Below are 13,835 nucleotides of genomic sequence, written 5' to 3' on the forward strand. Positions count from 1 at the left end.
GTACTTGTGACCTGAATTGGCCACTGTTGGAAGCATTGATCCTCAGGAGCTTAGCCAAGATTGGATAACAGAGCCGGTAGTGGGAGGCGAGGCTGGTGGTTGGGAGGCGGGGATAGTGCTGGGCAGACTTGTACGGTCAGTGCCCTGAAAAAGACAGGTACAAATAAGGTAACGTATACACAAAAAAGTGGCACATTTTTTGGGCAGACTGGATGGACCGTGCAGGTCTTTTTCTGCCATCATCTACTATGTTATTATACTGGGCTAAATGGACCATTGGTCTGACCCTGGGGCGGAATAGCATGCCTCTTGCGCATGTTTTTGAATAGAAATCTTTTGTTTCCAAGCTGGTGTCTCCATAGACATAATTTTTCTTTTGTATGACTCACACTGCTTCTCCAAAGTCTGCAATCTCTCAAAGTGCATCTTACAATGTTTATCTCTTTCAGGGAGCTCTTTTTTGACTGTCTCCAGCTGGCATAGCAGCTCTTCCTTGCCCTGACATATTTTCTGCTCTTTTGTGGTGTGTAGCTGACCCAAGGGACACCTGGGTTCTGATAGTTGCTAATGTGTCCAGTAAGCTTAAACACGGGCTTGATATTTGCAAGAAGCTTTGTAAGCCGAGACGTCAACACTTCCACTAGTATAGAACATTTTTAAACAATCAAGAGGCTCATAAGATGAAGGAAAAGAAATCAGCTTTGTGGGTAGTATGTCTGGAGCAGGTTTTGCTGGGCTTTCCATTTTGCATCACCACCACCTTCTCTACTTCCTTTAATATTTCTGGGGATACAGTTTGTCACTTCTTGCTGCTTCTTACACTTCTTGGCTGCTTTCAACACACCAGGATGATTTTGTGCAGCAGCCCTTCCAGTAGATCCTTGATTTGATTTTAACGTTGGCATTGAAACAACCTTCATCATAACCTTCTTGGTTTTGGTGATGTTATGTTGCCAGTTGTTTTCCTGACGTTTAAAAAGGTTGGTAAATATTTTGTCTACATCATTGTTCTGAAAGCTGATCATATCCCAAAATTGATCAAAGTCTGTGCAAGTTGTCTCCAAATCACTTTTTAATTTACAATTATTCAGCAGCCCTTCAAACTGTTTAAACCTTCCCATCATTAGAAGTCTTGTTTGACCAACATTTGTGCATTCTCTGGAATATCCTCTTCAGTTCTCCCCTTCCACTAAATAAACAGTGATGTCAGTCTCTGAACACTGAATGTCTCGGAAGTAAGGCACATTGTAGCTTAACTCCTCTAACATCAATAATTTTTTTTCTTATATTGAGGGCTTTTAAATCATTTCAGGCACAGAAAGCTCTGAACATATAGGTACACTTGAACTTTCCCCAATGCTGGCTTTTACTTCTTCAGGGCAGTCTTTTTCTGGCACTGACAAAGAATCTGTATCCTTTTTCAGTTCCTGGTTGTCAAAGTCTGCATTTTCTTCATCTGTAAAAAAAGATGAATATGGACTCAATTTATGTCTTCACTGGGCTTGCAGTTTCTTCAACAGGATTAACTGCAATTTTTACAGGACTCCAGATAAAACAAGATGGCAGGAATATATTAGAACTATGAGGTGTCATATGTTTGTCTCTGTAAAGATGACAGACTATTCAATGGTTGAAATATAAAACTGGGGGGGGGGGGGGGGGGGGGGGGGGAGCCTTTATTTTCACCAGTAGGAAGTGGGTCATGTTTTTGACAGGAAAATGCTCCTTTGCATTGTTGCAGCAGATTTTTTTCATTCGATTCTTTTCTGCTTAGTGGGATCAAAGTATTTTCAGAGGGTTTATGGGAAAATTTCTGAACATTTTCCCATTTTTCCTGTGCTTGCTTTTTGTTGTTTTTTCTTTTAGAATAGCCTTTCTTTGTGCCTGGATACTTGCTATTGTTAACATCTAAAAAGTTCACTTATAGGAGAGTGAATGGATATACAATAAAGAAATAAAGGGGTGCTTTTACTAAGCTGCGATAAAAAAGGCCATGAGGAGGAGAGCATTTACTGCCACCCATTAAGGTGGTGGTAAGGGTCCCTGCGCTACCGTGGCAGTAACCCCCTACTACTACTACTTATCATTTCTATAGTGCTACTAGACGTACGCAGCGCTGTACACTTGAACATGAAGAGACAGTCCCTGCTCAACAGAGTTTATAATCTAATTAGGACAGACAAACAGGACAAATAAGAGATAAGGGAATTACTAAGGTATGGGGTGATAAAATAAGGGTACTGAACAAGTGAGTAAAGGTTAGGAGTTAAAAGCAGCATCAAAAAGGTGGGCTTTTAGCCTAGATTTGAAGACGACCAGAGATGGAGCTTGATGTATTTGCTCAGGAAGTCTATTCCAGGCATATGGTGCAGCAAGATAAAAGGAGTGGAGTCTGGAGTTAGTGGTAGAGGAGAAGGCTACAGATAAGAGATTTACCCAGTGAACAGAGTTTCCAGGGAGGAGTGTAGGGAGAGATGAGAGTGGAGAGGTACTGAGGAGCTGCAGAGTGAATGCACTTGTAAGTCAATAAGAGGAGTTTGAACTGTATGCGGAAACGGATAGGGAGCCACGTTGGGCCAGCAGTAGTTCCTGGTTGCCACATGGCAACTCTTTAGTAAAAGGGCTCCAAAATTATGAAATCAAGAAAGGGAAAGAAACACCCTTCCAGCCAGTCAGCTCCATTTAAAGAACTTCACAGATCTAAATAAATCAGCTTTAGAGCCTTTTTATGAATCTGTCTTCCTTTCTAAATGGAACCATTCCAGCTGCAAAGGTTCTATAAATGCATAATTAACCCCTTTAAGAATAATCATGCATTTACATGGAAAATTCAGGAAGAAGGCGATACCCAAAGAAGGAATTTCAGTTTTTAAAGTTCAAAAAGGTTTCCTGCCTGTCTGAATTAGATGTGCGACAAACACAGAAGAAAACAATCCTCCGCACTGGTCAAACCAAAGAACGAAGTCACAGCGAAGTAGACAGAATGGATGATGTCAAAAAGCTTCAACTGGACTCAACGAAGTTCACAGCAAAAGATTTATTCCTAAAGAATGTGGACTCTTTAAGGATAAATCTTTTGCTGCAAACTTTGTTGAGTCCAGTTGAAGCTTTTTGACATCATCCATTCTGTCTCCTTCGCTGTGACTTCGTTCTTTGGGTTACATGTGCCACATCAACAAATATTATTTGTACACAATACCCACAAGGCAAAGATTTATTTTCCTAAAATATTTTTTCATAATCTCTTTCTCCTCCTCCAAAGAAAAAGTAATAAGGAGGGTAGCTCTAGTCAATATAATATCCTGAGAGCTTTGCAAAATCCAGTTAATCAAAACTGTTTGCAGAAACCAAAACATCACACCCCTCTTCACTCGAGACCCCCTCATAGACCTTATTAGGAATATAGTATCAATTTGACCATGGCAAACTATCAAGATGAGGAAATACTTAGCACTTCTTTGAAATACTTCCTGAGAAGTATTTCCACAGATAATGAAGGAATAGAAAATGCAAAAGGCACAAATTTATATTTCCATAAATTCCAATTTAAAATGTATTGAATAGAGAAGCTCTAATTGTACTGTCTGTAGTGAAGTAAGTTATAGCTTCATCCCTGAGACACGCTTATGCAACATAGCAATTGTATCTATATCTTTAAATTTAGTCACTGACTCCAGGGTGAAATTTCTTAATTGAGAAATAGATCCCTGGAACATATTCTCCATCCTAGTCATTACTTGTCTTTCAAGGAAACTCCTTAACTATGGAAACTGAGTTCAAAGGCATAATCACATTCGGTAATAAAACCACCTTAGGCATACAAAGCTCAGCCTTAGCTAAAGACTTCACCATCACTACCAGGCGAGTCAATACCACAGGTGTTGAAGCATTAGCAAGGAAGTTCAAAATGATATTCAGTGAGACAATAGGAGGAGGAGGAGGAGCTCTTTCAGCAGAACTTAGAGGGACCTTCCTAAGGAGGACACAGAAAGCACAATCCTTGCTTAACTCTGTCCTAAAGTCACATGTTTATCCGCCAGGCCTTAAATCTTCCCCAGATGTCTCTTGCCAAATCTCACCAGCGCTCCAAAGGGGCATTCCCCTTTGGGCATGCACCAGCAGAGTCAGCATTAACATTTCCAGGCTTCCCTTGGTACCTGCAAAATCTCAGCACAGGGCTTGCTCACTGCCAAATTGTAAAAGCCTCTAGCTTCATGCTTCTAAGCTGCCCAAAATCAGCCACTCTCTGCAACAGGGTTAAAACCTTTGTCTTTGGAAGTATTTTTTATTATGTGCTTGAAATATACTTTAACAATGAGAATAAATCCTAAATCTTAATAATAATAAATGGAAGCTGTTTTGATGACAACAGAGAAGCCATAGATGAAGCATGAAGCTATCCAGTCAGCTTTTTTCTATTTTTTTTCTTTTGCCACTGTTTTTCTTTGTGCAAAATCTATCTTTTTTTTCTGGTAGAGCTGTTCTATGAATCATTATCCCTTGCCACAAGTCTTCAGTGCCAACTAAGGAGAGTCTCTGGGTGAGTCATTAACCTTTTCAGTTGAGTACAATCTTTTTCTCTCGCTCTCTCTTTAAGGAGAGAGTTCTAGTTCTAGTCTTTGGCTTACAGATATCCACATTATCCCCTACACAGGGACCCAAAGCAGTTTATATTATATAAGTTAAAATATATCAATACACTCTAGTATAATGCATAATAAAAATAATTTAAACAATGCTTAATACCTGCTTTGTTTATGGAAATTTCCTGTGGCAGATTTTTCCATATTCAGTGGCAAATATATAGCAAATTATTATTAATTTGTATATATTTACATACTAAGGGGTATGTTTACTAAGGTGCATTAATGTTTCTAATGCACCCTGAAATGTAAGGCTCATTAAATGCTAACGCGCCTATACATTTATATGGGCGCGTTAGTATTTAACACACGTAAACCATTTACGTGCATTAAAAACGCTAACTCGACCATAGCACACCTTAGTAAACATAGGTGTAAATTAGATTTATTTCTTTTAACTTTATTTTTAAAAGTTTTTTTTTCTGTCATTGTTTGTGTCCAGTTACGTTTTTTTTTGGACACTTTATGGTTGTGTATTGGGTAAGGGAGAGGGGAAGAGAAAAAGGGATTTTAGTGATCAGTGTTTGAAATTGAGGAAGGGAGGGGGGGGGCGGGATGGGGAAAGAGGGTTAAATCTAAGACGAGAGAAATGGAAAAGAGGTTTTGGGCAAGAGGGATAGAGACATGAGAAGATGGGGAGAATCAAGGAGTAATGGAAGGGTAGAGAACATGGGGGGGGGGGGAGAGGAAGGAAGAGGTACTGGAGGTGGAAGAATAAATAGACGAACTAGGATCAGGGAGGGAGATCCAGGATCTGGATAGGGGGAGACATTCTATTTACAATCTTCGTCCCTACACTGGTTCCTTTGTTTAAAAAAAAAAAAAATCTTTATTGCCGCTAGAAATTGACTGAATTTTGGTTTCAGATTCAACATTGAAACCAGACCAAAATCCGGATTCATGTTTCAGATGAAAATGCCTGTGCAGATTCTACTATATTCTACCACGCATTTCCCAGACAGGCTACAACACGACCATGGCAAGATTCTTCCATCTAGTTTATATATTCTTTTCCAGCTCTAATCTACAATGGTATTCTAATTATGAGGTTATTCCACCTAGGGCCCTGGTCAGCAACACACCCAACTTACAGACCAGGATACATTTGGTGTCTAGTCAGAACACTTCATATTTATTTATTGGGATTTATTAAGTGCCTTTATAAAGAGATTCACCCAACCACATTGCCTTCTGTCACTAGCCCATAATACTGACTGTTTCTACAGTCCTTAAACCAGGAATAGCATTCCACTTCCTATCTTATTTCAGGTTCTGACCATTAAGCCTGGAACATTCCTCATCTATGGGATCCCTCCCAAACTTTTCTTCTGGCTGGATGACTGGCTAAAGCACCCCTAGCTTGAGATCCTCTCCCCTTTGTCTCCCTCTTTAAAAAGGTTTCCTCTGTTTACCAACAACACAGTTAACTGGCCCCAAGTGTACCACATGGTTTAGAGCATGACAGTCTGACTTGGAAAAGAGGGAAAGAACATGTTTTAAAGCACAGGATTCTAGCTGACACTTCCCTTGGTGATGGTATTCAGTTTGTCTTGGTGATTCTGTAGGGAACAAAACTGCAGGAAGGGCTGGATTTTACAGCTTTCCTGTGGCCAAGGAATTGCAATGAACTGGGGTACTGGCTGTGATGATATACTATATGTAGGATGACAAAATACACACTGAAAAACTATATTAAAATTAAGCAGTTTCTTTACTGTACTCTGTCTCTGTGCTTCAGTATAATTTGGCTCATCTTTGGTTACATGGATAACTCTAAATGCACAAATGACGCTCTTTCAGAAAGTATGTTTGAATCATCTTTATTAGCACACTCAAACAAAGTTAAACAATGCGTGTGAACTATGAACAAGTGGCAATAGTACATAGATACAATTATTGAGGAATGTTAACAACCTTACCCTCCACCTACCTTCTCATACCCTCCCTCCCTCCTCGCCCCCCTGTATATCTCAAATTCTAAGCACAAAATGAATCACCACGAGGAGTAGTTGGATCACTAAAAAAACAAAACAAAAAAACAACAACAACTTGTACCTTTTAAGGCTGATTAAGAATTCTGCTACATGCCATTGGTTGCAATGTGGCCCAAAAATGCTCCCATATCTTTTGAAAGAGATATCTTTGACCCCACAATGCTCCAATTTAAGTAAATCTGTCATATGGGTGTGCCACATTCCAACCGTAGGCACACGCAGCTCTCGCCAACACAATAAAATAACTTTTTTCCAATTAAGATGGGTTGCTGAAGGAAATTACTACATTCTGGGTGAGTCGGTTTTGAATATTGATATATATCAAACAGTATCAAAGGATGCAATGCAACTCGACATCCCCAGTGTGCATATATTACAGATAATATCTGTGACGAGAATTTGGTAATCAAGGGGCATGTCCAAAACGTATGACTTAGAGTAGCACAATCTTGATTACATTTTGGGCACGCCCCTGTGGAGCCAAATGCAGCTTGATATGTTCGAATGGGGGATATATACAGATGTAGAGCAAATGTGAATTGCAGCTCCCAGAAGCTTACAAGAGGAGAACAATATTGTGTGCCCAGGATATAAGCCTTCAACTGCTCATCAGTCAACCCCACCGCTAACTCTGGAGTCCAGGGTTTTTGCGAGCTTCTTGTAATCAAGATCCTCTGTGGAGTCTAACAAATATCTGTGTTGATATTGCAAAGGTACCACATTACGTGATCCCAATGTGAATGCTGTGTTCAGAGTGTCCTGTATGTCTTCACAAAGATTAGTCCATCCTAGTGCGGTGACATAATGATGCAGTTGTACGTACGCCCAAAATTCCGAGGATGGCAGTGTATATTCCAGCTGTAGGTCTGTAAACAATTTTAGCTTACCTTCCTCGTTCAAAAGTTGAAAGAAATAATGTATTCCCAGTCTCCTCCAGTGGGCAAAAACAGGAGAGGTCGTGCCCACTGTGAACTCAGGGTTGTGAAAAATAGCCAAATAAGGTGTCGCTGCAGCCAAAACATAGTGATGTCTGCACAACCACCTCCAGGCCACTCTCGCTGAAAGAAAAAGTGGATTATGATGCAACACAGGGTCCGATCTACCTGGAATAGTGTGTAAGAGCCAACTGATATGTATTGTGGGGGAGAATGTAGATTCTAGGGGAGTAGCCGAAAATGTATGCATCTCTGTGAGCCAATCAAGTATGTGTCTCATGGAACAGGATACGGTTAAGAACCCCCCCCCCCCCCCCCCCCAGTTAAGAAGTCCCAAACCCCCATGGGCCTTAGGCTTCTACAATGTAGATACAGAGAGTCTTGGGCACCTTCCCCTCCAAAGAAAACTATGAACTGCTCTATTCAACAGACGTTTCTCCTGCTTTTTCAGAAATAGAGGTAACATCTGAAACACATAAAGCCAATGGGGAACTAACATCATGCTGAACATTGAGATGTGTCCCATCAGGGAAAGAGGACAGGCACCCCAGAGTTGCAACAACGCCTGGTGTCAGCCAATAGGGGGAGTACATTCCTGACATAAAGCCTCGACAGGTCAGCTGGAATGTGAACTGCCAGATATTTAATCTGCTCAGAAACTTACTGCAAGGGGAATTGTCCTTTCCGTTCATTATGAATAGATAAAGATAAGGAAAGTGCCAGAGATTTGGTCAATTGAAAGTGCCCCATAACAAACATTACCTGAAGTAGATGTGAAAGGGAATGTTGTGGATCATCTAAAATTAAGAGTAGATCATCAGCATAAGATAACACCTTAAAGGAGTGGCCCCGGAAGTGCACACCACGTATGTCATTATTCATCCTTATCCTATGTAATAAAACGCACCTCCAACATTCTGAAGCCAAGAAAGTGAAGCCTTCAAGCCTTGAAGCATTCCTGCAACGTTCCAGAACTACGTGTCATCCATTGAGGAGATGGAGCCTTACAGAGCGCACAAATGCTTCAAGGCTTGAAGGCTTCACTTTCTCACACACACACACTCACTCTCTGTCTCTCACATACACTTTCTCTCTCATACACACAGACTCACACACACACTCTGTCTCTCACACACACTCTCTCTCTGACACAAACACACACACACTCTGTCTCTCTCTCACTCACACACACACACACACTCCATCTCTCACACACACACACACTCTCTCTCAAACATACACACTCCGAGGAAAACCTTGCTAGCGCCCGTTTCATTTGTGTCAGAAACGGGCCTGTTTTACTAGTCATACATGAAAGGGGCTCTAATGAAAGGAGAAATAACAATGGAGATAGTGGGCACTACTGCCAAGTTCCCTGACCAATTGGGAAATCGGCCATTTTGATGCCATTCACCAGTAGGTACCGACCCTGGTGGCCAACCCAGCGCAGGGTAGCAAACAAAAAGGGCCATAGGATGCAGTCAAATGCCCGCTCTGTGTCAAGACTCACCACCATATAGGAGGCCCCTGTCACGTTCCCCTGCAGCATTGCCAATACTAGCTTGTGGACATTAACCACTGATTGGTGTCCCTGCACAAAACCAACCTGATCCTCTGCTATCAACTGGGGTAATAGGGGTGCCAATTGATCTGCCAGAATGCACAATAGCGTTTTCACGTCCACATTTATTAGGGAGATTGGTCGGTAAGAACCAGGCTGGGTAAGCTCTCGTTCAGATTTGGGTAAAAGGCTAATAAGGGCAGTGTTAGCATACAGAAGAAATCTACCAATCTAGGGGGGCCCAGAAGCTGATGCTGCAAAATTTAATAGAACTCCCCTGTAAACTCATCTGAGCTGGGTGCAGAGAAAAGTTTTAATGCATGGAGAACCCGCTGTAATTCTTTTGCCGAGAGTGGTTGATTAAGAAATTCCACTGCGTCTGTGGAGAGACTAGTGTGATAAACACAGGACTGCCCTACCCTGAGGAGGACGCCAGAGGGCGCTGTCCTAGGGAAAAGACTGGAAAATGCCCTGATCTTGTCACTAGAGGGAGCCAAAAGGGGTACACCAGTGGAATGACCTGAAGGGACAGCTAGGGGTGCTCATGGTATAAGACCTGCCCTTTCCTGAAGAGGCCACCAGGGGGAGCTCTCAGAGTAGGTGAGGGAATGGAGAGAGTTCTGAGCCTGGACCTTTCTGGAACCAGGGGGAGGGGCCTAAAGAGGGGGGGAGGATTATTAGCCACCCTATAAAGAGCACCCTCCAAGAAGAGAAAGAGGAGAGGAGAGGAGATGGGGGCCTGGAATGCCTGAAGCCTGCAGGTGGAGATACTGTCAGGTTCTCAGGTTCAGAGCCCGCGGGGCCGGGCTCTGGAGCAAACATGAGCCCTTGGGCTGCTGACGAGGCGTGACAGCAGCAGGCAAAACCCACCAACCAATGCTGGGCAAGCACACCGGCACCGGCAGGGACTGCAGGCACCGCCCAGCAACCAGAACACACGGACTGGAATCCCCCGGACTGGAGGACACTGGACTGAAACATTGGACTGGAATCCCCCGGACTGGAGGACACAGGACTGGAACACACTGGACTGGAGCACACTGGACTGGTCCGAACAGCTTCACCTGCACTTAGCTACTAAGCCCCCCAGGAGTTGAGCTCCTGGGTTCGAGTAGCCGGCAGGACTTACTGGATACCGGATGACACAGGGACCAGGACTGGAAACAGAAGTACTCCTAAACCTAAACTGATCTACGTGCTCCCAAGCCCTAAACCAGCAGGAGTGTTCCTAACAGTAAACTGCCAAAAGGACTTCCTAAGCGCTATACTAACCAGGAGCTCCTAAGCCCTGCTCAAGAAGGGGACTTCCTAAGCCCTAAACTAACCGAGCAGGGAACTAAATACACAAGCTAACACAGGTGCTACTAAGCACCAAGCTACAAGCAGTGCTCTACAACTCCAAACAACCAAAAGAGCTCTTAGCACTAAAAGGGAAGACAGGGAAGGCACAAGGAAAAAGCAGGAAAGCAAACACATGCTAGCAAAGGAGCTTCCTAAGCCCCCACGCTACAGCAGTGCACCACCGCACTAACCTAACCCAGGTTCCACTAAGCACCAAGCTACTGACGTACTTCTCACAGCGAACTGAAGTGCCTCTAACAGCACCAAACCCAGAAGTACTTCTAACAGCAAACTGAAGTGCTTTCTACAGCACCCAAAACCCAAACAGCAAAGACTGCAATGCTCCCAATAGCACAAACACCAGAAGTACTTCTAACAGCAAAATCTGTAGTGTTCCTAACAACACCAAACCCTGAAGTACTTCTAACAGCAACAGAGCTTCCAAAGCCCTACACACAGCAATGATTCCAAAACAAGAGGGAAAAGCAGGGGAACCACAAGGGAAAAGCAGGAAAGCTAAACACACAGTCACCAGTGCACACTGCACTACACTAACCTGGACCTTAGCAAAAGCAAGCAGGGAAACTAGACACAAAGTCAAAAGTGCACACTGCACCCCACCCTACCTAAAGCAAACACCACCGTTGCAAAGGCTCTGAAGGAAACAACACCACTTCCTTATCAAGGCCCTCCCTGATGATGTCACACTCCCTAGACCTAGGCAAAAGCACACTGACCCAGAGAGGCCCAACCCACACCAATGCAACACCGTGAAGCACTTGAAGCCAGTACACCCAAAGAGAGGTAGAGCTGACTCAGTCCACCCACACAGCTGTAGTAAAGTAAAACAATTAACCCCATGCTGCTGGAAGCTGCCAGCACAGAGAGACAGAGCCAGCTCAGAAAGGACAGAGAAAAGAAACAGAAGCCAGCTAAGAAGCTGACCCCCAGGAAAGAGGTAAGTTTGAGAGGGGTTCTGACCCCAATCATAACAGATACCCTGGAAGTTGAGAGAGAAGGATCCCTCTAAAAAAACCAAGAAGGAACTTACCTGGTATGGGCATGGTAGTAATGGAACTGTGTATTACTGGAAGTTGAATGATATGCTGGAAAGAAGTTGTTCCCCACAAGACTGGAGCAGGGTGCTAATAAAGTGGATTTGCATCTGGTATAGAGTGAATTTGTATATTGATGAAAGCTGAGAAACCGGGGTTATATTCCCAAGAAGGGTGACAGAGGGCCCATCAGGGGTACCGGAAAAGTGACCTGTTACCAGAGGATACAGCAGGGAGGCATGTCCACAAACTGGTGGTAAATGACAGAGTCAACCTGAGTTTACATTGAGACTGAGTTTACAGGTTACCATAGAGGAGCCTTGTCTCTGAGCCTTTCTCAGAAGCAAAGCACTAGTGAGCCCTGGCTGAGGACCTGTGAGGCTGGACAGGAGCCACAAGAGGGCCCTCAGCACATGAGAGTACCCATGGGGGATTACACTAGTAGGCATGCAAGCAGTCTGCAAGTATTTTTGTATTTTTGCTTCATCTTTTAGGCCTGGTGCTTCTGAGGTATAGAGTAGCAAAATGCTGACAAAAAATCTCTCCTATTTCCTCATGCTTATTGAAATAGACCTTTTCTGATTACACAATGCTGGTATAAAATGGAATTTTTGACTCTGTTTCATGATACATGCCAGTAACTCCGCCAGTAACTCCCCTGCTTTTTCCCTACGTTTGCTAAAATTTAAACTTGCGATACAGGAGCATTCTTGCTGTCTGTTCATGCAACAAACTATTAAGGGCCATCCTAGTAGCCTTAAGAGTCTCATACCATAAAGGGGTCAGTTGTCGGGCATAATGACATTTAATTGCCTGCAACTTTTGTTCCAAATCTACTATCCCTTGAGCAATGCTTTGATTTTGCGTGCTAACATGCAATTATCAGGCTTATTTTCGAAAGTGAATGGTGCCCATCTTTCGACACAAATCGGGAGCTGGGCTTCCTACTCCTATGGTCGCCCAAATCCATAATCGAAAGCTGATTTTGGGCGTCCTCAACTGCTTTCTATCGTGGGGACGACCAAAGTTCATGGGGGCATGTCGGAAACACAGTGAAGGCGGGACTGGGGCATGCCTAACACATGGGCGTCCTCGACCGATAATGGAAAAAAGAAGGGCGTTTAAGGGTCCATTGATGTAAATATTCTGATATTCTTCATATGTTGTATTGTTAGATGTAAGGTTTAGGAGGGGCTGCACATTTATTTATTTTATTTATTTGAGATATTTATGTCCCACATTATCCCAAACAAATTCAGGTTCAATGTGGCTAACAGGAAACAATTATTATAGTACAATGCAAGCAATGTGAACATTTAGGCTATTTATTGATATTTTGGATGCAGTGGGTATGGCTAGTGTTTCTATCCCATTTTTTATATTTTACAGAAGAAAACTGGGAGGAAAGCAGAGGCAGATTGACAGTGATCTGGGCCCCCAGGCAGAAGGGGCCATTGGGCATCCACCGCCCCCACCTTTGTTTCTAGCATCCTCCTGCACACTGCAGTCCCTCGGGCCTACCTTGAAGAGACCTGGTGGTCTTTCCTGCCCGCCACCGCTGCTCTGCCCGGCACTGCTACTTCTTCTTAATGGCTGCTGAGACTATCTGCGGCAGTCTCATGAGTCTCAGCAGCCATTTTGAAGACACATCGATGCCGAACAGAGCATCACAGTGGGCAGGGAAGAGTGGGGTTCTTTCCTGCTCCTGAAGAGGCCAGTAGATCACCAGGGCCCTTCAAAATAGGCCTGGGGAGGGCCCACTGAGGCTCAGAGGGCTGTAATGTGCGGGGGGGGGGGGGGAGAGAGAGGCATTGGGCCCTCTAGACTCTCTGGGCCCTCAGGCATTGCCCGGTTGCCCATATGGTCAGTCTGCCCCTGCAGGGAGGAAGCAGTAGGTACAAAGTTATGTACGCTAACTCCTACTGCTGATTGGAAGACAATGCACAGGAAGTGGGAAGAACAGACAGACCTTTGTGGCAATGGTGACCGGGACAAATTGTAGAAAATATCGGCCTGTGGGATGATTTTTTTCCCATACTGGCCCATAGAGTATCCAAATACATTGAAATTGAACTAAAATATTTATTTCTATACATTTCTAGACTTTTTTTTGTGTACCAGCTGATTGGTGTGCAACATTTAATATAATAGAAATAACAATAAAAAGTATGTGTACTTAAATGAAAGTAAACTAGTACTGTTCTTACAGCACATTCCCAGCCTCATTTCCCTTCTCTCTTTTCCTTCACAGACTTATCCCTTCCCCTCTCATTCCTCCATAGCACTTTGAATGTCCTTTCCCCAGT

At 43.4% G+C, this 13,835-nt stretch overlaps 1 pseudogene; it reads right to left on the minus strand.

Moving 5' to 3' along the window:
• Positions 1 to 673: 673 nt before the first annotated feature.
• Positions 674 to 13,835, minus strand: part of LOC115459924 — a 48,820-nt pseudogene continuing 35,658 nt past the window's right edge.

Source organism: Microcaecilia unicolor, chromosome 1 (assembly GCF_901765095.1).
Source record: "Microcaecilia unicolor chromosome 1, aMicUni1.1, whole genome shotgun sequence".
Classification (NCBI taxonomy): Eukaryota; Metazoa; Chordata; class Amphibia; order Gymnophiona; family Siphonopidae; genus Microcaecilia; species Microcaecilia unicolor.